Raw genomic sequence first — 26,751 nt, forward strand, 5'->3', positions numbered from 1 at the left:
TACTTTTGTTTTTTTTTTAAATATTCTTTTAAAAGGATTTAAAAATTAAGATTTTGCATTTGCCGATCACATAAAAAATTCATCAACATTTATATGAAGAAAATATTCCGTTAAAATATCAGTCTCTTACAAAAACCAACTTAACAATATAAAACCACACGTCGCCGTCCAAATAAAAACATACTCAACAACCCACGTAATATACTCATTGATTTCAAACCCAAAGTACATAATATAAACTCATTAACTTGAACACCTGAAACAGTAACTCTGGAGTAATACTATAAGGGGTAAAAAGTAATATTACTTCCTACTAAAGTTAATGTAATTACACACATATATATAGACCATAAAATGAACTACTGGAAAACAGAAAATAAAAACGCAACAGCAGTGCAGCGGCAGCACTTACGGGGAGGTGGGGGCACGATGGCATGGAGCTGGTGGTTGGCTACAGCGGAAGGGGTCGCGCTTGGTCACTAGCTGCGAGAGCAAGAGAGAGAGAGACGAGTAAGAGAGGCACACGGTGAGAGAACGAGGGAGAGACCGAGAGAAAAGGAACTCCAACCGGAAATGGCGTGAGCTTACTGGGGGTTAGAGGCGGCGTGCGGCGGTCTGGGATGATGGGAAGTCCTCGCCGACAGTTTTTGTGGAGGCACAGCGCGGAGGAGCTCACGATGGAGGGTGATTGCAGCGGCTTGGAACTGCTCTATTTTTGACAACTAAAACAGAGTATTTCGGGGCTGCAACCAAGGCTATGGCGTTGGGTGGCAGCACCGTGTGGCTGGGCAAGGTGGACCGAGGGTGGTGTGACGACAGCTTGCGGTGGCTTTGTACGGCTGAGCACAATGGTGAGGACCGGACTAAGCTTCACGGTGGTGGGTGAAGACCGGATGGCTTGGGGTGGTAGTTTACTAGGTGCAACCTGAGCCTTCAATTTGGTGTTTAGCAGAGCAAAGATGGCCTTCTGCGAAGAGGAGAACGAGCGGCACTTAGTCTAGGGTTGAAGATGTTTAACATATATATAAGATAAAAGTAGTAAAGAGATAAAACCTAGTGGAAAAATGATGAACGAACATGCATGAAAATGGAAAAGAAACTGGACGGGAACCTTTGCAACGAATGGCATGAACCCATGCTAGTGATTCTGGAAACGTGAACCACGTGTATGGATGGCAATGGCTGGGTCTTACATTTCCTCTCCACAACTGCCTCTGCCTTTGACTTGCCACACTCCCTCATAAACTCTCTCTCCAACCAGTAACCATTGCATTTAGCATCCCTTCTCTAGGGTATAACTCTACTGCCGCCATCCTGACAACACCACGTGTTGCCACCCATTGCCCTTATTGGTCATTGTTGCACCATGAACCACCAAAAACAGCCCTCGCCCAACCTTTGTTTTTTCTCCTCAAAACAGAGCAGCAAGTGGGTTTTTCTCACGCTCGTGGTTTTAGCCACCACTGACTATTCAACCACACCCCAGCCGTGAATCACCCTCCTTCGTTCGACCACCACCAAGCCCACGTAAACCACTAGTCTAAACACCAAATAACTACACCAAGAAACACCACGAACGGTTGTTCATGTTTGAAAGTCGTGAGACCTAAAACTCCATTGACACCCTGTCATAGTTCAGGCCTCCAATACCATAAGGCCACTCCCTCACAGTAAGGCCACCCTTCCTTATACAACGGAAAAGCCTTGGGATAAATTCATAGAACAAGTGATGTGTTACAAAATTACCCCTTTCCAAGTTAGTATTGATTATAATAATTTAGTATTTATGGTTTATTATTTCCTTTTATAAATCAAGAGAATTAGATCGTTCGGGGTGGAGAATATTTTAGAGTTTAATAGATTAATAGAAAAGAATTACGTGAAAATCAAAGTATTTGAAGAGTGATGATGTTTTTGGGTTATGATTAATAAGCTAAGTGAAGTCTAGGTTATTTAATTATTTTGGGTTTTAATTAGAAAATGCGTGCTTAATTAAATAGTTACGTACTATTGAAAATTTAAGCAAATTACATGACTATTTTATAGAAGAAGATTGAATTGTGTTCGGTACAGTTGTGAAAAAAAAATTCAAAAATGTTAAAAAGTCGAGGTAAGCGAAGTTCCTATATTAGACTTTGCATAACAAGAAAATGAAGTGATGTTGATTTGTGAAAACTATGCATGATATATTTTAAAAAGAAATGTGAAAACAACCTCAGTTTTGTATTCTGCATTACTCATGAAATCTGTACAAAAGAGAAAGCATTTTCTAACATGACTGCAAAAAGTTTAGTATTATGTTTTTGAACTGTGCAAAAAAAGCGAATATGAAATTTCAAAATTTGTACTTGTTATATGAAGATGCTATGAATTTGTTTTGATATGTGAAAATGATATAAATCTATTCAGTACTCTATTTGATATGAAATGGCATCTAAAATACATTTGGCATGATATTTTGATTTTGAATCTGATTTTGCTTCTGGCTCTGATACAATGGTCTGATTCTGTTATATAGTTGGTACGAACATCTCTGATATGAGTGCACCCACTTTGGAAACAAAGTGATTTTTCTACATTGTCTTTCCTATGTGCACATCCAAGACTCCGAGAATGAATAAGCGAAAATTCACATTCTGATACTATTTAGTTTGGCCATCAGGGATAACACAACCCTTCCACGAGGGTTAAATATGGTCTCTGATCTTATATAGTGATATAATATGATATGATAAGATGATGATATTCAATCATGTTATGCCAATGAATATGAACAGTTTGAGTTCTCGCTCTAATATCTTGATAATACATTTTTTAGATCTACATATTGAAACTAAAATGTTTTGTTTCTGCATTCTGAACTCTGTGAAAAGACTCATATTTACATGTTAGTATATGTTCTCTGCTTACTGAGTTATGAATAACTCACCTCTTATCTCCACAATATTTTTAGATATTTTGGATGTTTCAGCTAAGGATCAAGAGTAGAAAGCATGGGTAAGATTATATGAGCATAGTGGATTATGTGGCGCCCTCAATCCCCCTTATAAAAATACACAGGGATCGAGACGCCAGGATGGAGACAACACGGTCACACATCCCAACGAAGTGCCAGTGTGTGTACATGCAACAGTGTTCAAATAAAATAACGCAGCGGATAGTCAACTAAGTACCAGAATTTATTTACAATCAAACATCAGTAAAGATTTAAATAGCCGTTATACAGTTATCCATAAAATAATTTACAATAGTTTTAAATGTACAAACGAGTGATCCCAGATCACTCCTCAGGCGGAGCCGTCTCCTCAGGCTCGCCCTCCTCCTCCTCATCAGCATCAAAATCTGCGATACCACAAAATGGTCTCACAGGTAAGTATAACCCAAACAACAACGTAATACAAAATGCATTAAATGCAACTAACATGCATGCACATGAAAACATGCATTTTTTTCCACAAAACATCATTTTTCCCAAAAATGATAAATTTCCAACACACACCAAAATCCCATTTTGGTCCAAATTATCCGTAAAACATTTTCCCAGAAAATGATTTACCCAAAAAATCAACTCGCACTATTTTCCCAGAAAATAGTGCATTAATCCCAAATGCACCATGCATTATTTCCATATGCACCATGGTCTCCCCTATGGACCATCCGCACGTCCTGGCTTCGCAGCGGTGCTCAGTTCCGCGTCCAGCGCGTACGTGGCCAAGCACTCACACTACGCAACGAGCGATGCCCAGTTCCGCGCCTAGCGCGTACGTGGCCAGACATCCTCTAGTCCCCGCCAGCAGAAGGACCACGGAGTCGGCACGAGACCATCTCGTCCGATCCCATTGTCGCCATGCGACAATCCAGGGGACGTTACTCAGTATATTCCGCTCCCGAGTAACCAGAGGAGCTCCACCGAGTTAATGCCCCATCTCGGCTTAGGGTCGTGATACACACGCACCAAAAATATCATCTCATAAAATCATAGCTTTTCAAATCACATGAACATGAATGCAATACACGAAAACCCAGTTTTCTTTTACAAACATGATCATGCATGAAATAATGAAATGCACATGTACCAACACAATATCCAAACCAACAAATCCAACCAACCCATCAACAACAAATATCCAATTCAAACAAATCAACCAAACAACTCCAATCACAAATCCATCCGACCCCGAACTCCTCGGACTCAGTCCGGCATGCCAAAAACACAGTGAAATGGGTTAGTGCAAAAATACATTTAAATTACGAAAGTTCTTTGGAGAAATACTTACAGTGCAATATAATAATTTTTCGAGGATCACGAAGTTGAAAAAGGCGACGTTTGAGCAACACCACAGTGTAAAATACACTGTGGCCGTGGGTCACAAATACCAGCTTTTCAACGAGGACAAACGAAGACCCAAGATTGATAGGGTAGGGCCTAGGGAGGTCGGTGAAGCTAGTGGTGGTGGTGGTTTGCCGTGGGTGGAGGCGCAAGGGGTGGTTTTAGGCCAAAAATGTGCAAATCGGAGATGGACTTGGTGGGGCTTCACCGGTGACGGATCGGAACTGGGGTTGGGTCCAATTGGTTGCCAAGAGGCCAGGGATGAAGTGGTAGAAAGATGGTGGCCGGAGGTGGTGCGACGGCGGCGCAGTGGTGCATGGAACGCCGCGGCTTCAATGGGTTCGTGGTGGTTAACGGCGGCGATGGAGGAGCTGGAAATGGAGGGAGGTGATCGCCGGCGGCAGGGGGAGCGGTGGAGCCGGGCGGTGTCGACCACCGCCGACGCACGGCGGCGGGCTGGGGAGGAGACCAACGCACGGCGAGAGAGAGAGAGAGAGAGAAGAATTCGCGCGCGAGAAGGAAGCCAGCAGGAGAAAAAAAAAAGAAATGAAAAAAAAAGAAAAGAAGAAAAGAAAAAGAAAAGGAAAAGAAAAATAGAGGGAAAAGAAATGAGGTCCAATCCTCATAACTTGAGTCACAAAAATGATCCAATGGAAACGATTTCAAAACCTCAAGTTCAATAAAATAATTTAAACGTAATGGTAAAGTCAAATTGAAATAATTAAATCCCACAGTAATTAAATAAATATTAAAAGCAATTTAAATGCATAACAATAAATAAATATTAAGAAAGCACATAAAAAATAATTTTCACCAAATAAAAATCATGGAAATAAACTCATTCAAAATCCAACCAATTTTAAAATACGAGAATAAAATTTAAATAAATAAAAATAATCCTTTAGTAAAAATACACTAAAATGCGGGGTGTTACATCCTCCCCCACTTAAATAAAATTTCGTCTTCGAAATTGGCAAGGTCAACATTAAGACTAAGACAGGAATAAGATTCAACTAAGAGCAGACTAAGAACATACCACCAAAATGGTCTGGCAAGGCCACTCCATAAGCAACAAACCCAACCTTCTCTACGATCTGAAAATGGCCAACATATCTTGGACATCGACAATCGCCCAAATAGAGTTCTTCCCACCAGGAGTTCTCGGCAAACCCACAACAAAATTCATAGAAATATCATCCCACTTCTACTCTGGAATAGGGAGAGGTTGAAGTCTACCAGTAGGTCTTGATGCTCAGCCTTAACTTGACGGCACGTAGCACATTCCTCAATGGACATGGCACTATCCAACATACTCATTTTAGTCCCCCAATGACACATCACGACCAGTATTCCTAGAGTGACTGCTATCCAAAAAAAATCTCATTTTCCTCGAGAACCTTAATACAACATCCAATAAATTCCAATGATCAAAAGCCCTTACAATAATATGTGCCAACTGCAATCAACTCCTATGCTCCAACTTCTAAACCTTTATTGAATTCTACTATTGGAAACCTAATAGCCACTTCCAATGTTAACCATCAGTAACAGATTTGCACAACCAAATGATTAATCTCCAATTACAAATATCTTCTCAAAATTCAAGTCACCATTAATTCTTCAAATCAGCACAATTTGAACTCCTGACTACAACAAAAATACCACGCTTCTGCTGCGCACTCTGATATTCGCCACATGCATAAAACTTACGTCCTCATGAAACTAACACCAAGAGTACAAGGTGGCTCCATTCCTACTAACCAAAACTCTTATCACAATTTGGTAGAAAAACACTCTCTCTCCCAAAACCACGAGTTCTAACTCAAATTCCTCAATTAATTTCTACTGCCTTGATCAAAATCAAATTCTATAAAATACATCCATGATCATTGACAGAAAACCAATATCAACCAACCTCAGCATCCCAAATTAAAAATAAGCAACCTCAACCCAAAATACATCCGTCTCACCTACGATAAGGAACATACTTTAAAAGACTCAATTCCAACCTAGCGAATCAAAAAGAGTGCCTAGAGACTTCTACCCAACAACCTAAACCCGAAAGCTCATCATCTACATTCTAAACAACATCTAATCTAACGGTGACTAAACTCACAACGAACCACCATTGACTTCACCAAAACATTAACAAAACCTCCTTGGTAACTCGCCCACCTATTTCTACTCCAATAAGCTAGTATTAACACAACTAGTTCCTTCAATAGCACATCACTATTAAACCTCAGGGCAAACCATACTGATCAAATCTTCAATCTACCAAAAGCCATTGCAAAGCACCCAGGGATCCTAATGCTTTATTAACTCACATACTTGATCATATTATCCACTGTTGATGCCTAAGCTTCAACTTCAAATATCTTTTCATATACCATACGTGACATCCCATCAATCTCACTTCAAGTTAAATAACAATGTCCTTCATTCAACCAACTAGATGCTCAAACTCCAAAAGAAAGTATAGCCTCAAAAATTTAAATTCCTAGGTAACCTCAAGTCACAATTAATTCCTGAAGATAATCACAATAACTATTCCCAACCATGATTCATTGAGCAGCCCACTTCAATTGCACACTTCGATCAACTCCCCAAAAACTCCAAGCCAAAGTCTCTTGAATTACTACTATTGTGTCGACTCCTCTTCCACACCTACCAAAACCACTTCTTTCAAACCAAAATGAGACTAGGACCTGAACTCTTCGAAATATGCATAAATACTCACCGCTACCGTGCATCGATCACATGCACTCTTAGCCAATACCAAAAAAAAAAAAAAAAAATGCTCCAAATATGCAAGTGATCATCATTACCATTTCCATCACTAAACCTATATCCCCGAAATCAATAAGAATCATTTCTTAAATCGTCACCATCTATTATCCTTAAAATTGATATAAATTAAATCCTCAACCTGACACTGTAACCTCAAGCTAAAAACAATTATTAACTGAACTAGATCAACATCCTCCATCTCCAAAGAAATTCTCCCCAAAAAAATTCTCATATCAATAACTCAACTCAGATCAATCCTATTTTAATTCAGCCATTCAACTCAGCAATTCTAAAACCTTAACCCAGATATAAATCATTTCCTGAAATCCTCAAGATCGATGAACTCAAATCTAAAACATTCGCCTTATAAAACTTGTAAATTCTAAAACCCCAAATGTTATCAAATTGCTTATCGAGGTCGGCAAGATCAAAAACTTCTAGTCTAAGTAATCTCTTAAGTGCTTGTTGAACCTACCAGCTTAAATCCCATTAACTTATTTTCTAAAAAAAAAACTATGGGGCCACAAACCTTAGATGAACTTCTCATAAACCTAACATTGATATTCGTTGAACTTACAACCTCCTACCCCAAAGACTCATTACCTAAATTCTACGGAACCTAAATCCTCAATTATCCTAAGCAATTAAAAACTATTCCCCTCCTTAGCAGCAACTTGAGTACCTAATCCAAAGAGTTCTCCCAGACCCTGATGTTCAAGCCTCGATATTGAAACAACCAATCACCAAGAGTACAGGCCTACTATACCAATGTTTAAGCCTAACAATGGCCTTCTCAGTCGTACCATCTTCCTGTCATAACATAACCCTTAACCCGCCTTTCAATTTCGAACAAAACAAAATAAAATAAAATTTCATAAATAAAATAACATACGACAAAATGCATAAAACCAATGAAGTAGTTCACCATAAAATAAATATAACAATAAAATAATCCGCCATAAAATAAAACAATTAAATTAAAATGACATACAAATAAATAAATAAATAACAAAATTATTATACAATAAAATAAATAAACAACAGAATTATTATACAATAAAATAAATAAAACCAATAAAACCATACTCAACCAAAGGTAAACACTAATTAAAGCAATAAAATCAAATAAATCAAATAACATCAATTAACAGAAAATAAAATAGCAATAAACTCATAATATAAAATAAATAACTTAACTTACACCACTTAAACAAAAATTTTATTATTTTAAAATAATAATAAAAATAATTTTCTGGTACTATCCTAAGGGACATGTGGTTTTACCCAGAGCCGAACTGCTCTGATACCACCTGTGGCGCCCCCAATCCCCCTTATAAAAATACACAGGGATCGAGACGCCAGGATGGAGACAACACGGTCACACATCCCAACGAAGTGCCAGTGTGTGTACATGCAACAGTGTTCAAATAAAATAACGCAGCGGATAGTCAACTAAGTACCAGAATTTATTTACAATCAAACATCAGTAAAGATTTAAATAGCCGTTATACAGTTATCCATAAAATAATTTACAATAGTTTTAAATGTACAAACGAGTGATCCCAGATCACTCCTCAGGCGGAGCCGTCTCCTCAGGCTCGCCCTCCTCCTCCTCATCAGCATCAAAATCTGCGATACCACAAAATGGTCTCGCAGGTAAGTATAACCCAAACAACAACGTAATACAAAATGCATTAAATGCAACTAACATGCATGCACATGAAAACATGCATTTTTTTTCCACAAAACATCATTTTTCCCAAAAATGATAAATTTCCAACACACACCAAAATCCCATTTTGGTCCAAATTATCCGTAAAACATTTTCCCAGAAAATGATTTACCCAAAAAATCAACTCGCACTATTTTCCCAGAAAATAGTGCATTAATCCCAAATGCACCATGCATTATTTCCATATGCACCATGGTCTCCCCTATGGACCATCCGCACATCCTGGCTTCGCAGCGGTGCTCAGTTCCGCGCCCAGCGCGTACGTGGCCAAGCACTCACACTACGCAACGAGCGATGCCCAGTTCCGCGCCCAGCGCGTACGTGGCCAGACATCCTCTAGTCCCCGCCAGCAGAAGGACCACGGAGTCGGCACGAGACCATATCGTCCGATCCCATTGTCGCCCGGCGACAATCCAGGGGACGTTACTCAGTATATTCCGCTCCCGAGTAACCAGAGGAGCTCCACCGAGTTAATGCCCCATCTCGGCTTGGGGTCGTGATACACACGCACCAAAAATATCATCTCATAAAATCATAGCTTTTCAAATCACATGAACATGAATGCAATACACGAAAACCCAGTTTTCTTTTACAAACATGATCATGCATAAAATAATGAAATGCACATGTACCAACACAATATCCAAACCAACAAATCCAACCAACCCATCAACAACAAATATCCAATTCAACCAAATCAACCAAACAACTCCAATCACAAATCCATCCGACCCCCGAACTCCTCGGACTCAGTCCGGCATGCCAAAAACACAGTGAAATGGGTTAGTGCAAAAATACATTTAAATTACGAAAGTTCTTTGGAGAAATACTTACAGTGCAATATAATAATTTTCCGAGGATCACGAAGTTGAAAAAGGCGACGTTTGAGCAACACCACAGTGTAAAATACACTGTGGCCGTGGGTCACAAATACCAACTTTTCAACGAGGACAAACGAAGACCCAAGATTGATAGGGTAGGGGCTAGGGAGGTCGGTGAAGCTAGTGGTGGTGGTGGTTTGCCGTGGGTGGCGGCGCAAGGGGTGGTTTTAGGCCAAAAATGTACAAATCGGAGATGGACTTGGTGGGGCTTCACCGGTGACGGATCGGAGCTGGGGTTGGGTCCAATGGGTTGCCAAGAGGCCGGGGATGAAGTGGTAGAAAGATGGTGGCCGGAGGTGGCGCGACGGCGGCGCAGTGGTGCATGGAACGCCGCGGCTTCAATGGGTTCGTGGTGGTTAACGGCGGCGATGGAGGAGCTGGAAATGGAGGGAGGTGATCGCCGGCGGCAGGGGGAGCGGTGGAGCCGGGCGGTGTCGACCACCGCCGACGCACGGCGGCGGGCTGGGGAGGAGACCAACGCACGGCGAGAGAGAGAGAGAGAGAGAAGAATTCACGCACGAGAAGGAAGCCAGCAGGAGAAAAAAAAAAAAAAAGAAAAAAAAAGAAAAGAAGAAAAGAAAAAGAAAAGGAAAAGAAAAATAGAGGGAAAAGAAATGAGGTCCAATCCTCATAACTTGGGTCACAAAAATGATCCAACGGAAACGATTTCAAAACCTCAAGTTCAATAAAATAATTTAAACGTAATGGTAAAGTCAAATTGAAATAATTAAATCCCACAGTAATTAAATAAATATTAAAAGCAATTTAAATGCATAACAATAAATAAATATTAAGAAAGCACATAAAAAATAATTTTCACCAAATAAAAATCATGGAAATAAACTCATTCAAAATCCAACCAATTTTAAAATACGAGAATAAAATTTAAATAAATAAAAATAATCCTTTAGTAAAAATACACTAAAATGCGGGGTGTTACAGATTAAGCATAAAAGGATGCCATGATTATTGCAGAATTTTATTTAGTAAATTTGTTGTGTTATGATGACGTGGTATATTGAGAGGTTAACGTTTATATTAAGAATTGTGGTGTTCCTAGTTAATTATTTGGAGTAGTTGAGTTAAAACAATGAGACCTATGCATAATTGAGATATTGGAGATTATATCTATATTGTGAGATATGATTTTAGGTGATGGTTGGTAACTCTCCGACCCTATCCAAGATCGGGGCGTTACATCCATCCCTATAGGCTCTCTATGCATAAACTTTGACGCTGTTGGGAATTATCAGCTTCCATAAAACTGGTCATAGTGCTTGTTGTCTTCTTGCATCAAAGGTTTCATCTTGACAATTTTCCTGGCTTTCTTTAAAACATTGATAGGCACTTCTTACACTGAATTTGTAATGCCCGACCCCGAGAGTCTGGAGAGTTAACTCATATAACCTGAAAATCAACTCCAACAATACTCATGTATTTCCAAATCCAAGAATATATACTTCCAAAACTTCAAATCAAACGTAGATACTTCAAATTAATAAACCATACATACTCACATATCAAATCCTTAATCCAACAACCCAAATAAAATATCAGCTTTTCTCCATGTCTCAAATAACATACCAAAATAAAATAAAATTGACATAAGTCTCCATAAACCGTCTAAATCCATTGAAATCAATTTAATAAATAACATCCTACAGCAGCACTAATACCGCGAGATACCCAATAACTATTCGCCGCTATTCTTGTCCACAAACTCTAATACTGATCCTCAACTGAACCATTATTGTCATCTGAAAATATTATGAAGATTAAGGGATGAGTTATCAACAACTTAGCAGTAGAGAGCATATACTAGCATGTAAATATGAGCATTTATAATGTTGATATGCAGAACAAAACATTTTCTTTCAGAATGTAGAAACAACATATTTTACTTTCGAAATGCATAATCCAAAACTTGGTGCAAAACATCAGAGCGAAATTTCTAGAAAAACAAACTTATTCCCCAAAAAGAAAATCCATTGGCATATCCAAACTGAAACATTATATTTATATCATCTCATAGCATCACATCAGGACTAATACCATGTTTAACTCTCGTGGTAGGGTTGTAAACCACCATTATACCCGTGGCTAGATCGTATACCATGTTCACCCCCGTGGTAGGGTTATAAACCACCATTATACCCGTGACTGGGCCATATTCCATGTTTCTCCCCCGTGGTAGGGTTATAAACCACCATTATACCCATGGGCTGGGCCTTAACAGAAACAGAACGGAACATCATCGGAATCAAATCACATTCATATATAGAATCAGAACTTCATGCTAAGGTTTTTAGATGACACATCATATCAAAACAAAGTACTAATAGCTTCAGATCATTTCATATGTTCAAAATAAATAGAATCAAAATATTTTTATTATTCATAACAAAAACTTCTAGATTTTCATATTCGCTCTTTTGCATAGTTCAGAAACAAAATGTAGAAAATTGGCTCATGTCTACACCAGTCATGACAGAAAATACTTTCTCTTATATAGAATTTATGCATATGCAGAATAAATATCTGAGGTCGTTTTTCAGATTTCTTTTAAAAAATAAACATGCTTATTTCAAAGACAACCTCATTTCATTTCTTTTATGCAAAACTAGTATATGAACCTCGCTTACCTGAATTATCTACACCTTGAGTCAGAACTCTAGTAGTAACACCACCTAAACAAAACATATACCCAACATTTAATAAACCAATCCAGTAAGTTACTATTTATTGAGTAATAATTCAAAACAGCCCATTTTTAACTCAATAACTATCATCAATTTAAATCCGAACAGTCTGCTCCTCAACTATTAACATTTAAACCCCATCACCACCACTAACATCTCCACGCAGCTGCCAAATACAACTCATAGAGCTTACCTCTTACCAACATGCCTTTAATCAAAGACAATCAACCACAAAATACCACTCCACCCTTGATCACTGTTATTCCCACCAGCCATGTAATTAAAATTTCACACCAACACCATATCAACAACACCTTATCCACATTTCACAACCAACCATGTAATTTCTAAAAAAATACTACCTTCACTATACAATCAAGACATAAAAGCTTGCAGATTAGAAATAGAAAATACAGATCATAATATTAAGTATATAAGTAAAATGATACTATCACTATAGATTAACTTACTTAAATTCTTGAGTTTAGTACGATGAAAATGAAAGCGAATGGACGCTGCCTAAAGATTATATCAATGCCCTGCGACACAAAGGCAGTGTTACTTATGATTTACACTTGCAGTTAACGAACATCACTATCAAAAGTTTCGGAAGAGCATTACCTAATAGAGTTACCAATGGCTTCACACAACCTCAAATCAAAGTAATCCACGGAATTCTAAGCCCAAGACTCACTGAAATCTAGTGAAAGAAAAAGTGATTCTGCACAAAGGGAAAACAATTTGAGTAGTCTGAAAGTGTACACGATGAGTTCAAACAGAGAGAGGGAGAGAGAGAGAGAGAGATGACTCATCGTCGTGGAACCCAGCCAACGGCGACAAGCTTTCGAGGACACACGGAGATTGTAGTGCCAGCCAAGGACGAACCAAAAACTATGTATAAGGGAGGGTTCTGAGTAGTTCAAATGTGGTGAGGGAAATTTCTATGTGAGAAACTGAAAATAACCGTAGAACGTGGGAAGAGACACACGGGATGGGAGGTTTGCGGAATTGTAGCGCAAATGAAAGCAGAAACTCACGGAGAAGAGAAACAGTGCAACAGAAAGGGGAAAAAAAACACTCACCAAACAACGCCGTTCGAGCCTCCCTTCAAGTGATCACCATGGGCCGGGCTTTGTGCAATCGGGCTGGCTTCAACGGAAACTGGGCTTAGAGCCCGAGTGTTACAGAATTTGTCACTCTTTTCCTGAGCTTATATCCATTTATCTTTATGAACACTTGGGCTTATAACAATCTTCAAAATTTCAGCTATTGTATTTGGATTGTAAAGAGCTCTACTTTTCCTTATATCCCACCACATAGTATTATAGTCAATCAGTTCATCCATAGTATCTTCATCTGATGCAGTCTCCACACAATTTGATTCCATATTCAAGGTTTGATGACCAAGAAACCAAATATCTTTCCATATCTTAATAGATTTTCCATTCCCTATACTCCATCTACCTCCTTTGATAAGTAGGTTTTGGCTTTCCAAATACCCCTCCAAGCATAAGAGGGATCATTTCCTAATGAGGCTTCAAAGAAGTTTACTTTTGGAAAATATTTAGCCCTATAAATTTTTTGCTGCATACTTCCTTCCTCTTGTAAAATTCTCCACCCTTGCTTAGCCAATAGAGCCATATTGAAAGTTCTCAAATCTTAAAAGCCTAGCCCTCATTTGAATTTGGATTCACACATTTTTGCCCAACTGACCTAGTGAATCTTCCTCTCTTCATTTTTTTACCTCCACCAAAAACAACTGTCAGGCAACTTGAAACAAGCTTTGATCAAGACTTCTCTTCCCCCTTGGTAAAACATACGTTCCTTCCAGCTCTGTAGCTTCAACCATACTGTGTGCTTAATCTTAGAAAAGGCTTGAGATTTTGACTTGCCAATCGCTTAAGGCAAGTCTAGATACTTCTCATATTGTTGCACCTAACAACCACCCTACAAAAGCATGATTGCTTGTTGTTTTTCTGCTGGTATATTTCTATTGAGCACCATAGATGTTTTCTCTTTACTAATATGTTGGCTTGATGCATTTTCATATTGCTACAACAACAGTTATTATCTTTTATTTGTCTCAATGTTAGCTTTTACAAAAGATGATCCTATCATATGCAAAAAGCAAGTGGTTAATACGTGGAACTCCCCTATAAATCTAATTCCCAAGGATGGACTTAGTGCAATCTGCTTTTGTTAACAGGCTAATAAGACCTTCAGTGCATGGTAAAAATAGATAGGGTGAAAGAGAATCCTTTTGCCTCAGCCCTCTAGAAGGAATTATATGCCCTGTTGGTCCACCATTAATCAATATAAAGAAAGAAACAGTATGAACACACTGCATAATCAGCTAGATCAATCTGTTATCAAAGCCTAGTTTTTGCATCACAACTTCTAAAAAATCTTATTCAACTCGATCATAGGCTATACTCATATCTAATTTCATAGACATAAAGCCTTGTTTTCCTTTTCTCTTCTATCTCAAATAATGGACCAGTTCATAAGCAATAAATACATTATCTATTATAAGCCTTCTAGGAACAACGACACTTTGAGAATCAAAGATAATATGAGGAAGTACAGCTTCTAATCGATTAGCAATCACTTTAGAGATGAGTTTGTAGACAACATTGCAAAGGCTTGTGGAGTAATAATCTATCACTTTCAGAGTTTTTTTCATAGGCACCAAAGTGATGAAAGTATGATTTATGGAATGAGGGAACTCAATAGAGTTGAGTGCATTGAGGACTGCTGCAGAAACAAATTTTTCTATAATATGCCAGTATCGTTGGAAAAATATTGGGGTCATGCCATCCGGTCCATAGGCTTTTGTGGGGTTCATTTGTTTTAGAGCCTTCAGCACCTCTTCCTCGGTGTATGCTTTAACTAGCTCTTCATTCACGTTGCTTGTGACTTTTCTTTCCAGGTTCTCCAACTCTTCAAAAGATCCGCTCTAATCAAAGGTTGTGGAAAGAGTTTTGAAGTAGTCTATTATAATTTTATCTCTATTCTCACCCTCTTGCCATTTTCCAAACTCGTCTTTTAATTTCTAGATTATGTTTTTCTTTCTTCTTTGTGAAGTTTTTGCATGAAAATATTTGGTGTTCTGGTCCCCTTCATATAGCCATGTAGCTCTTGATCTTTGTCTCCACATGATTTCCTCTCATTCCAACCACAATTGAACTTCTTGTCTTGCTAAGATAGCAGCATCAATATCATTTCATTTCAGGTCACCATGATGCACCAATTGTAGTTCCTATTTTGCCTTTTGTAATTGGTGATGATTCCAAACTTGACTCTATTCCAAGTTTCCAACTTTTGACTGCACCCTTTGATCATATCCATTGCTTCAACCCTATTACTGTGAGGAGTCCCATACTTCCAAGAGACTTCAACACTTTTTGCACACCCTTCCTCCCGAACCCACATAACTTCAAATCTAAATGGTTTTTTTTTTTTCCATTTTTATACACATAGGCACCTTCTGTTTCCAGCCAAATCAGTAGGTGGTCAAAGTATATTGCTGTTCCATGAGTGGTAGTGGATTTTGAAAAATGTTACACCTGGGAAAGTTGGCTACGAATCTATCCAACCTCTCACTAATACTAGTGTGCCCCCCCCCCCCTTTTGTTGCACCAAGTGAACATAGGTCCTTTAAAACTAAAGTCTCTTAATTCACACTTAATTAACAAATTTCTAAACTCAATCATCTATTTCTCAAGCCTATCTCTACCACCCCACTTCTCCCTCTGCTCTATTATTTAATTAAAGTCACCAAAAACCAACCAAGCCTTACCCTTACCTCTACAAAGAAAGCAGATTAAACTCCAAGTATCACACTTATAGGTAGTGTCAGGGTGCCCATATATGTCCATAATGTACCACTCTTATTTATTAACATCATCTCCCCATATATGCCCGTAATGTACCACTCTTGTTTATGAACATCATCTCCAGTGATTATGGCATCTATATGGTACTTTGAATAGGTAATCATCGATAAATTCACATCTTTTTTACATAACATGGCAAGTCCCCCACTACGCCCAGAACAATCAACAGCTAAAGAATTGACAAAACCTAGACCAAACTTACATTATTCCATTGCAGGAGCAGTAAGCTTTATTTCTTGAAGAATCAAACCATAAGGATTTTCCTTCTTGACTATGCCTCGAAGGGTCCAAATAACTAGAGGGTTCCCAAGCCCACGAGTACTCCAACTGAAGATTTTCATTGGACCCGACAGGGCTGGGAACCAGCCTCCATAGATAACATTTGTTGGGCTGCAATTTTCTTTTCCAAAAACTTGTTGTGCTGAAAATATTTGCAAGTACATAGAATCATAACAAGTAGTAAAATGTTTTAAAGAAACAGATGTCGGACCCACAGAGATTAATTATGCTATTGAGTACTGAAATTTACTAAATTAATTACTATTTGAAAAATCGAAATATAAAAAAAAAATAGATTATTTAAATTAAACTGAAGAAAAGAGCATTAAAATTTAGATTTTTAAAGATAATAAGAATAGATCTAGAGTGTTTGATTTCACCTAGTGAATCCCACACAGTTTATTTTTCCTTATTATAAAATTCCAATTATGTCAAGTTAATGATAAAAATTCCTAAACTATTCAATATTTTCTCTCGAATAATCCTAAAAAAATCTTCAATTAATAACTTTATATTTCCATGTGAATTTAACTAATTAGAGACTAATTAAGTTCTTTAAATTTTTCTTGAAAATCACACTAATTGCGGTAAAGTATCTTTACTTTCACTCAACTAATGATGCTTAATCCTAGAGCTCTAATTACAAATCGCCTCTCGGTCTTATTGCAATTCAATGGATCGAACAACAATTAATTAGAAAATTACAAGCATGAAGAATAAGGAATAAACACTCAATTATGGAAATATTGAAAATAAAATAACTTAGAATATAAATTGTGTGTTCAAAGCTAGACTACATTAAAGCTCTAGAAAATAAAATTAGTTCATAATAAAAATGAAAATAAAAAGGATAGAACTAGTAATCTTTGTTGGAGTCGATTGATGAACATGCAGTTCTTACCTCTGCTCCCCAGATCTGCTTCATCGAAAGAAAATATAAAGAACAATTTATGGACTATTGGATTCTAAAACTCAGACTCGCAACTTCAAATTTTGTGCTAATGATATACTTATATATGATAGAAAAGAAACCATAACGTTTTCATGATTCCCGCCTAAAAACTCGCCTAACTTATAGGATTTATATTGGCAGCCTCATATGCGGTCCAAGAGTTAGAATTTAGAAATCTTTATTAGATTCAAAGTTGTAGCCCTTTAAGATATCTTTCCAACCCATCTATAATCGCATCCATCTGATGTGTGAGTAGAAAGTTATAATTGAAACCCTCAAGTATATCCAGGTTGTCTTCTAGTGTATTGTGAACTTAAACTTTTTGTGGATTCCTTTTGTGATTTCTTTCTCTTTTTCTTGATCAAAATTACTTTCAAGTCATTTTGCTAATTGTTGTCCACGATGTTGTTTAGGTTGGTCTTTTAAGTTGGTCAGTTAGACTGGTCACCCAATCTAACCGCTCAGAACCTTGTCGCCAAGTCTTCTCGACCCAGAGGTAAAATATCTCACTCATTGCCTAACTCTTGTCTTCAATTCTAGTGGCCATTGAGTCTCCTTGCCTAAATCTCCTCGGCTCTCTTCAGATCTCATTGTCTCTCGTCGGTCTGGATCTATAGTCTCTTTTTTTGTACCAAAAGACTCATTTCGCACTAAATCTTCTCATTCCTTCAAAATAAAGAAAAATATATAGAAATAAAATGAAATCAATAGTATTGGAGTAAGACTGACATTTTTTATAAATAAATAAAATAATAAAAATCACATAAAAATTATACTTATCACATCGTCAGGCCCCTCCATCCGATTCTGCTTGGATTAAGTTCGCTAATGGGCTTTCGTTCTACTGTTCTTCATTATTTTGGATTAAGTCTCCTAGTTTCTTGTAGGCCCATTTTCTCCTCCAAAGCCCCTTTTAGAAGCTGACCCTTGACTCATCGTCCTCAGCACACCTACGCTAGAATTCCCATTCCGTATTAACTGTTCTTGATTTGTTGCTTTCTATTTCTTCCAAAATCTAAGCTGCTGTGATCTGTTCCAGTAAGATTTCCTTTGGTAACTTTCCAGCCTTCGATTGTGTCCCATGAATCACTCCCTCCGTAACTCCATCCGTAAGTTCCGCTGGATCATAATTGAGCAGATTCTTCTGCATAATTTTTGCCTGACTAGGATCTTCACTTCCTCCGTCCATCGGAGTTTCTAGCGACTGCGAGGATTTCTCCGTACATCTTTTCTGCGAGGAGATTCTTCCACTTTACATGAGGACGCCAAATTTTCTGCATGGTCTGCTTGAAGGCTTCCAGCTTATTATAGTGCCAAACATTTTCCATTGCGGAATACAGCATAATCTAACATATTTGGTTCTAATTGGATCTCCTCCTCATCTTGATCAGTGAGTGATAATCTCTTGTAAAGTTCCTCCAAATCCTCTTCCATTGTTCACTCTCCACTATCAGTCTAGCCAGCTCTAGATTTCATAACAGTATGTCAGTACGAAGGCCTATACCAGGACAGGATGGAGACCTCTATTGGGGTATATGTAGAAACTGGTTTTGAAGCTGAAAAAGTGTTTGTTGAAAGTTGGCTCGACAGTTGGCTCGAGCCAAGTTCGCTCGATGTCGCTCGACAGACTGCTCGAGCAAAGGTAAGTCAGAGAAGTTCGCACGAGTAGCGCTCGACACTCCGCTCGAGCTATACGCAAACCCTAGTGTTCGCTTGACCGTTGCTCGACACTCCGCTCGAGCCAATGTTCATTTGGCTGTTCGCTCGAGTCGCGCTCGACACTCCGCTCGAGCGAATTAAGCAGATTTTGCCACTTTCTGTTTCCAGCGCCACTCACTATATATTCATCATATTAGACTTATGTTGGACGGCTTTAAGCATATTTAGAGAGAGAGAACAATTGTCTAGTGAGTGCATATTGTATGAGAGAGCAAAAAGCCTTAGAGAGTGTGAGTTGAGATTGAGTGATTGTGATGTCCTCTGGTTAATAAGATTTCTGCAGCTCCTGTGGACGTAGACAATTTGCCGAACCACGTATATTGTGTGTTGTGTTCTTGATTGTGTTGCTTTTACTTTATTTACCATCGTTGGTATGTGTGTTTTGCATAGTATTTCACAACAACCTCTACACCAGGGGAGCCCGCGAGGGGAAAATTAAGAATGAGTATGTAATCATATTAAGACCTCTACACCACGAAGGCCGCCTATGTATGTAATCATATTAAGATGGATTCCATTTAAATTTATACTTAACTGCAGTTGCTTTACATTTGTATGTATTACTCTCTACTATATTCCTTCCCTCTCTTCTCTCACACAAATTATATATGCGTCTTGTAATTTTCATATTTCTTTCCTTCTGTTCTGCTTCTCCTTAGCTAACATGTCATTTTTTCAATTTCAACGGTAACTTCTTTCAATTTCGATTAATTAAAAAATTAGTTCAAGAGTTTTTACGTTTTTACAATTCAATATTTCTATTTAAATTTAACCGGATTCATATATTAATTTTAAAATACTCGCAATTAAGTACCTTCGTCAATTTACCCAAAAATAGATCGAATTTATATGAGACTCGGTATCAATATTTAATTGGCTGACCCTATGTAATATTTATAATAGACAACCGAGAGGTAAATACCACACATCGTAACAATGGCAAGTCTACGTGAAGTTCTACAAAGGTTTTGCCATAAGGAGAGGCCCTTCGAACTTAGTAATGTTAGAGAGAAGTCACTATAACAATATATACTTTACACTTATTATATAGCTATTTTTAATTCTCTACTTTTTTATTTTAGATTTGAGAAATATGTGGTCTAAATGATGCTACATCATGTGTGTAAAATAATTACTCTCTACAATGATTTCTATCTATATTTATTCTTACGGTATAATGATTGTACGCTCACTCAAACTTTTCTCTCTCTGCTCAGTCACTTTTTCTCTCTCCTAAACCTCCTCTCTCTCTCTCTCTTCCCCTCAGGCCCGTTGATAGACTCCCCCTTCAAGGCCGTAGCGACGGAGAATCTCCCCTCAAGCCCATTTTCATTTCCTGTGTACCCCTTTTGTTTGAGCTAGCTCACGAAAGATTTCCGGATCGTGGTTGACTACATATGCTGGAATTTGATTCTCATCAATAGGAATGGTGGTGAAATTGAATTGTTAGAATATATTTTTTTAATATTATTTTTATTTTAAAATTTAAAAAATTGAATTATTTATTTTATTTTATATAAAAATTTAAAAAAATTATAATAATTAAATGAAATAAGATGAAATGAGTCAAAAGGAATTATGAAAACAAGGTAACCTTAAACATGATGCATTCACCCCGTTTCCCAGTATAGGGGTATGAAGTCTCCTCTAACCCTTGTGCCTCCATCAAATATTTGCATGCACTCGTCATCAGGCGCATCCATTGTCAAATGCAGTCTTTTCTGTTGCATCGCACTTCAAAACATTTATTTGTAAAACAATATATATATATATATATGTATATATATATATATATTTGTGCTTTCGTATGCAACATATATATGACGATACTTCTGAATCCAATATTATTTATAAGTATTTATTCACAGAAAACAAGAAGAAACGTAAACTCCATGTTCTTCATATTCATAAGCACAATAAGAAGAACAATATGTACACAGGAAATAAATTAAATGGTGCTCGACAGGCTTGAGGGGAGGGAAAGAGAGAGAGAGAGAGGTGTTTAAAGAGAGAGAGAAAAGCTTGAGTGAGCCTACGATCAGTCCTACCTTACTTATTATAGAAAGTATATGTGTCTACTTATCATCGGAGAGTGTAAAAATGAGTTTTACACCGCATTCTGTTTGAAGTTTTCTCTTCTCTACAATTTGTCTGTCATATCAGTGTATTTGAATTGGGCCATTGTGATTATTGACACAATTTTCTTAAAAATAGAAAAAAGGACAGTGAGACCATAAGCTTGTGATTTCCACATTCCCTATTCCACCTGCAATTAGTATCCCTGTGCCATTAAGAGTATTGGCAATCGTTTAATCATTTGTCAAATTAAAAATTTGATTAAAAGTTAAAATTTTGGTTAAAGTTAAAGTTATTGAAATTATTAATCCGCGTTAGACTATTCATCACAAAATCAAAATAATAATATAATATTATACATTTTAATAATAATTTTTTAAATAATTTTCTTTTTATGTTTTTTGTCATCAATGCAAGACTCACAGCTGCTAGTGTCTTACCACTAAGAAAATAAATAAATTCCTCTATGTAATATTCTCCCCTCCCTCCACCAGTCCCTTCTAATGTACTGAAGAATAAGCTGGTTTTTATGGTATAAATAAAAAATAAATAAAAATAAAAGATTATTAATGTGAAGTGAAAATACTGTTTGTTAGATGGTGATCGTGATAACTTGGCTATATTTTGATTTCAATAAAAAGAAACTGAGAGAAAAGAAAGGGGAATTGCAAAAAGAAGCACTAATACATGAAGGATCTGAACCTGCATTTGAAGGGGCGGGGGCGGGGGCGGGGGCAGGGCACCGGGGGGGATGGGGGGTTAAAAAATTATGCAAAGGAAATCAAATAATTAGGAGCACACTGTAAGCAAGTGAAAAATACATTAATACAACTGCTTTTAATGGTACATTTGCTTTGTTGAACATGAAATAGCTATTGTTTGGTTGGTTTTACCAAAAATGATTATTATTCCGTATTAAATAATCAAAAGAAATATTCAAATCTTAAAATTTTTCTCTCAATTTAATGTGTAGAGCACATCATCCACATCATTTAAATGATAAAATTGATTTGTAAGATTTAAGTTTTAAAATTTCTCTTTCAAATTAGATTCCATGTTATAACTTTATTATGTGTGATACACAATACACTAGTTTATAAATATAATTTTTCTATGACTAATCCTAACAAGAGAAATTTTATGAAATAACAAAAAGTTGGAAGAAGTCACATCTTGCTATTATGATGTGTTACCAAGTATATATAACTACCCCTATTCCGGAAAAGAGAAATGCTATCTTGTCGCTTGCATTTGCCCGCTCCAACTGACTGCCTGACGTGGTGGCTTATGTAGTGCATGAGTGGCATTCCATGTGGCATGGTCAAGAAAAAAAAAAAAAAAATCAGCCCCTTTCACATGACCGAGTCTGTCTGCATCTGTGAAGACCTAATCCTAGCCCCCATCCCTCATCCACTTGCTCCCCACCCTCATGACACCGACCACCATTCTCAGCCCCATCTCCAGCGAGTTTTTCTCAGCCCCGATTCGAGTTATTCTTAATATCCCTCTAGTCTTTGTCATCTGTCTGAAAAAAAAAAAAAAAAAAAAAAAAAAAAAAAAAAAGATTTGTTCATCTCTACTTGGTAGCTGTGACCTTGTCTCTGTGTATTGAGCTTGCCGCTTGCATTACGGAAAAGAGAAATGCTATCTTGCCACTTGCATTTGCCCGCTCCAACTGACAGTCTGACGTGGTGGCTTACATAGCGCATGAATAATTTCCATGTGGCATGTTCAAGAAAAAGAAATTCAGCCCCTTTCACGTGACCGAGTCTATCTGTGTCTGTGAAGACCAAACCCTAGCCCCCATCTCTCATCCACCTGCCCCCCACCCTCACGGCGCCGACCACCATTCTCAGCCCCATCTCAAGCTAGTTTTTCTCAACCCTGATTCGATTTGTTCTTAATATCCCTCCAGTCTTTGTCATCTCTCTGGAAAAGAAAAAAAAAATTCTTCATCTCTACTAGGTAGCCATGACCTTGTCTCTGTATATTGAGCTTGGCTGGACTCACCAACAGCTTCTAGGTAGTTGTCTCTGTGTATTGGTTCTTCTATTACCAGGACTCACCACCTGCACACATACAAATTGCCAATAAAGAATATTTTAGCTTGAATTTCGAGCTTATGTTTGCAGTTATTAAATTTCTAATCCCTTTGTGGTGACTAACTTGATTTGTATTGAGTGATGATGTATGTTTTTTCTAGGATTTTGGGTGGATAATGCTTGTGTTTGCTTGAATTTCGCTTATACTGCTCTGTTTATGCTTTTATTTTGGGCTTATAGTGATCTTGGTGATGCTACTACCATACTAAAACTTTTTCTTTGTTTATTTTTATTTTTGGGTTTAAATCTCTCAGGTTTCTTTGTACTCTTGTTTGTTTAATTTCTTTGATTGTATCTTAAAAGTGAACAACTTTGCAAGGGATGGGGATGATGTTTGAAGAGATTGTTATGGTTTGCTAGTTTTGAAGCGCGAACCTGCCATTTCTTGATAATTGTTATGGCTTTTGAGTATTGGGGAGCCTGGCTCAGTCTGCTTGAGTAGATCATTCAGGCGCTCGGGCGGAGATGCTACACAGAGAGTTTGTGCGTGATACACTCTACAGGGAGCTCAAATGGATGTAACATAGTGAGTTCGATTAACACTCACTCGACAGGTGGCTCGAGCGAATAACGCAGATACCATAAAATGGTACCACAGGTAAGTAATAATCCAAATAACTCTCGGGATAAAAACGCATTAATGCAACGAACGAACAAATCCCAAACCTCATTTTTCCCGAAAATAATTATTTTCCAACACACGCCAAAATCTCAATTCGGCCCAAAAATATAATCCGTCATTTTTCCAGAAAATGATTCACACAAAAATCAACCATTTATTGGACACTGTAGGCGGGAATCGCAGGCGGGACTATACCAACATCCCTACCGTGTGCACCGTAGGCGGGAATCACAGGCGGGACACAACCACCATCCCTGCTTATCACCATCCCTACCGCGTGCACCATAGGCGGGACTCTACCACCATCCTTGCTTACCACCATCCCTACAGTCTCTTTTCATTTTTCTCAAACCAGTCAATCAGTCGTTTCAAACACACTTAGAATCATTTCACATGAAAATCCAATTTTCAAATAAACACATGAAAACCCAGTTTCATTTACAAACATGATCATGCGTGCAATATGTCATGTACATGAACAACGCCATAACAACCAACAATGCAAACCAAATACACAACAACTCCATCCACAATCCATCCGACCCCCGAACTCCTCGGACTCAGTCCAGCATAACCAACCAGTTCATAGATAAAATGAGTTAGTGCAAAAATACATTTAAATCACGAAAGCTCTTTGGGAAAATACTTACAGCGCTATATTAGAATTTCCGAAGGATCACAGAGCTGCAAGAAGTGGCAACACAGCTGCAGAACAGTACAAAATGTACTGTGGTCGTGGGACTCAAAAACCCACTTTTGAACGGGGACTAACCAAGACCCGAAATTGATAGGGTAGGGCTTAGAGATGTCGGTGAAGCTAGTGGTGGTGGTAGTTTGCCGTGAGTGGCAGCGTAGGAGGCGGTTTTAGGCCAAAAATGTCCAAAACGGAAATGGAGTTGGATGTACTTTACCGGTGACGGATCGGGGCTAAGGATGGGTGCTTTAGGCTGCTAAGAGGTCGATGATGAAGTGGTGAAGAAATTGTGGCCGGAGGTGGCGCAACCGCGGTGCAAGGAATGCCGCGGCTTTGTGTCGTGCGTGGAGGAGAACGACGGAACGAGAGGAGCTAGAATTTGGGAGGTGGGGTCGCCGGCCGATGGGGAAGCGAACGGTAGGTGTGGTGACGGACACGAGCGGCGCACGGCGGCACTGTGGGTGGAGCAGAAAACGGACGGGGGAGAGAAGAGAGCAGGTCGCGCGCGCAGGGAGAGAGAAAGAAGAAAAAGAAATGGAGAGAAAGACAAGAAAAAGGGGAAAAACAAAAGTGAAGGGAAAGAAATGAGGTCCAATCCTCATATCTTGGGTCACAAAAATGATTTAACGAAAATAATTTTAAAACAATAAGTTAAATAAAATAATTTAAACGTAATGATAAAATGAAGATAAAATAATTAAATCCAACAATCAATTAATTTAAAACAAAGAACAATTTAAATGCATCACAATAATAAATATTAAGAAAACATAACAAATTAATTTTCACAATATAAAGATCATAAAATAAACCATTTAAAAATATCCAACAATTTTAAAAGAAGAGAATAAATTTTTGAATTAATAAAAATAATCCTTCAATAAAAATACACTAAAATACTGGATGATACAGCAGCTTTGAATTTATGTACAGGCCTAAGTTCAAATGAAATAACAACTATATATATCTAATAGAGGATTAAGCGATTAAGCAATACAACTAACATTAATCCATTCAACAACTATGAAATGGAAGATTAAACAACGACGAAAACACAGTATCTTTCTTTGGAAAATACTATATAAAATACTCTGCTGTCAACTTAGTTGTTTTAGGAAGCGGAAATAAATTTACAAGATGGGCTCTAGATTTTGGCGTATATTATATTTTCGGCCAATAAGAAAACTCATTATAACAATAATGAGTAAAACACTGAGATCATTCCTCCTTTGCAAAGAAACAAAATTAGTATAAAATGATTTGAACAGTTATTTTGAGGACTTTAATTTACGAAAGGTTGTTCTGATAAGAAATAAAAAATTACTTTAAGAATTTTGTTATAAGAAAACCAATGTAACGCCTCGGTCCCGCATGGATCGAAGAGTTACTCCCTGTAACTTAAAACTCACAATTCCTCAATACATTTACAGACTCCAAAAATATAAAGTCATCAGAATACTACAAAAATCTCTTAATAAAATCTGTCGATTCTCAGAAATCTTCTATGAGTAATCCACTATGCTTAAATAATCATCTCACCGATGCTCCATAATCCTTATCCTTAGCTTAACTATTCAAAATTATCTGAAAAATATGTGGAGATAAGGGGTGAGTTATCAACAACTCAGTAAGCAGATGACATATACTAGTATGTAAACATGAGCATTTTCACAGAGTTCAGAATGCAGAAACAAAACATTTCAGTATCAGTATGCAAATCTCAAAAATACATATTATTAGAAAATCAGAGCGACTTTTCAAACATTTTATATTCAGAAACCAACTTTTCATATTCAAAGACTCATTTGGCACAACATGACTGAACATTTTCGTCTTATCATATCATATCAGAGACCATGTTTAACTCCCGTGGTAGGGTTGTGCATCCTACGGAAAGCCAAGTAGAACATAAATCACCATGTTACCAAAGCGATTGCACTCAGAACCGAAAACCACTATTATATCCCGTGGCAGGCCAG

Source organism: Juglans microcarpa x Juglans regia, chromosome 4D (genome assembly GCF_004785595.1).
Source record: "Juglans microcarpa x Juglans regia isolate MS1-56 chromosome 4D, Jm3101_v1.0, whole genome shotgun sequence".
Taxonomy (NCBI): Eukaryota; Viridiplantae; Streptophyta; class Magnoliopsida; order Fagales; family Juglandaceae; genus Juglans; species Juglans microcarpa x Juglans regia.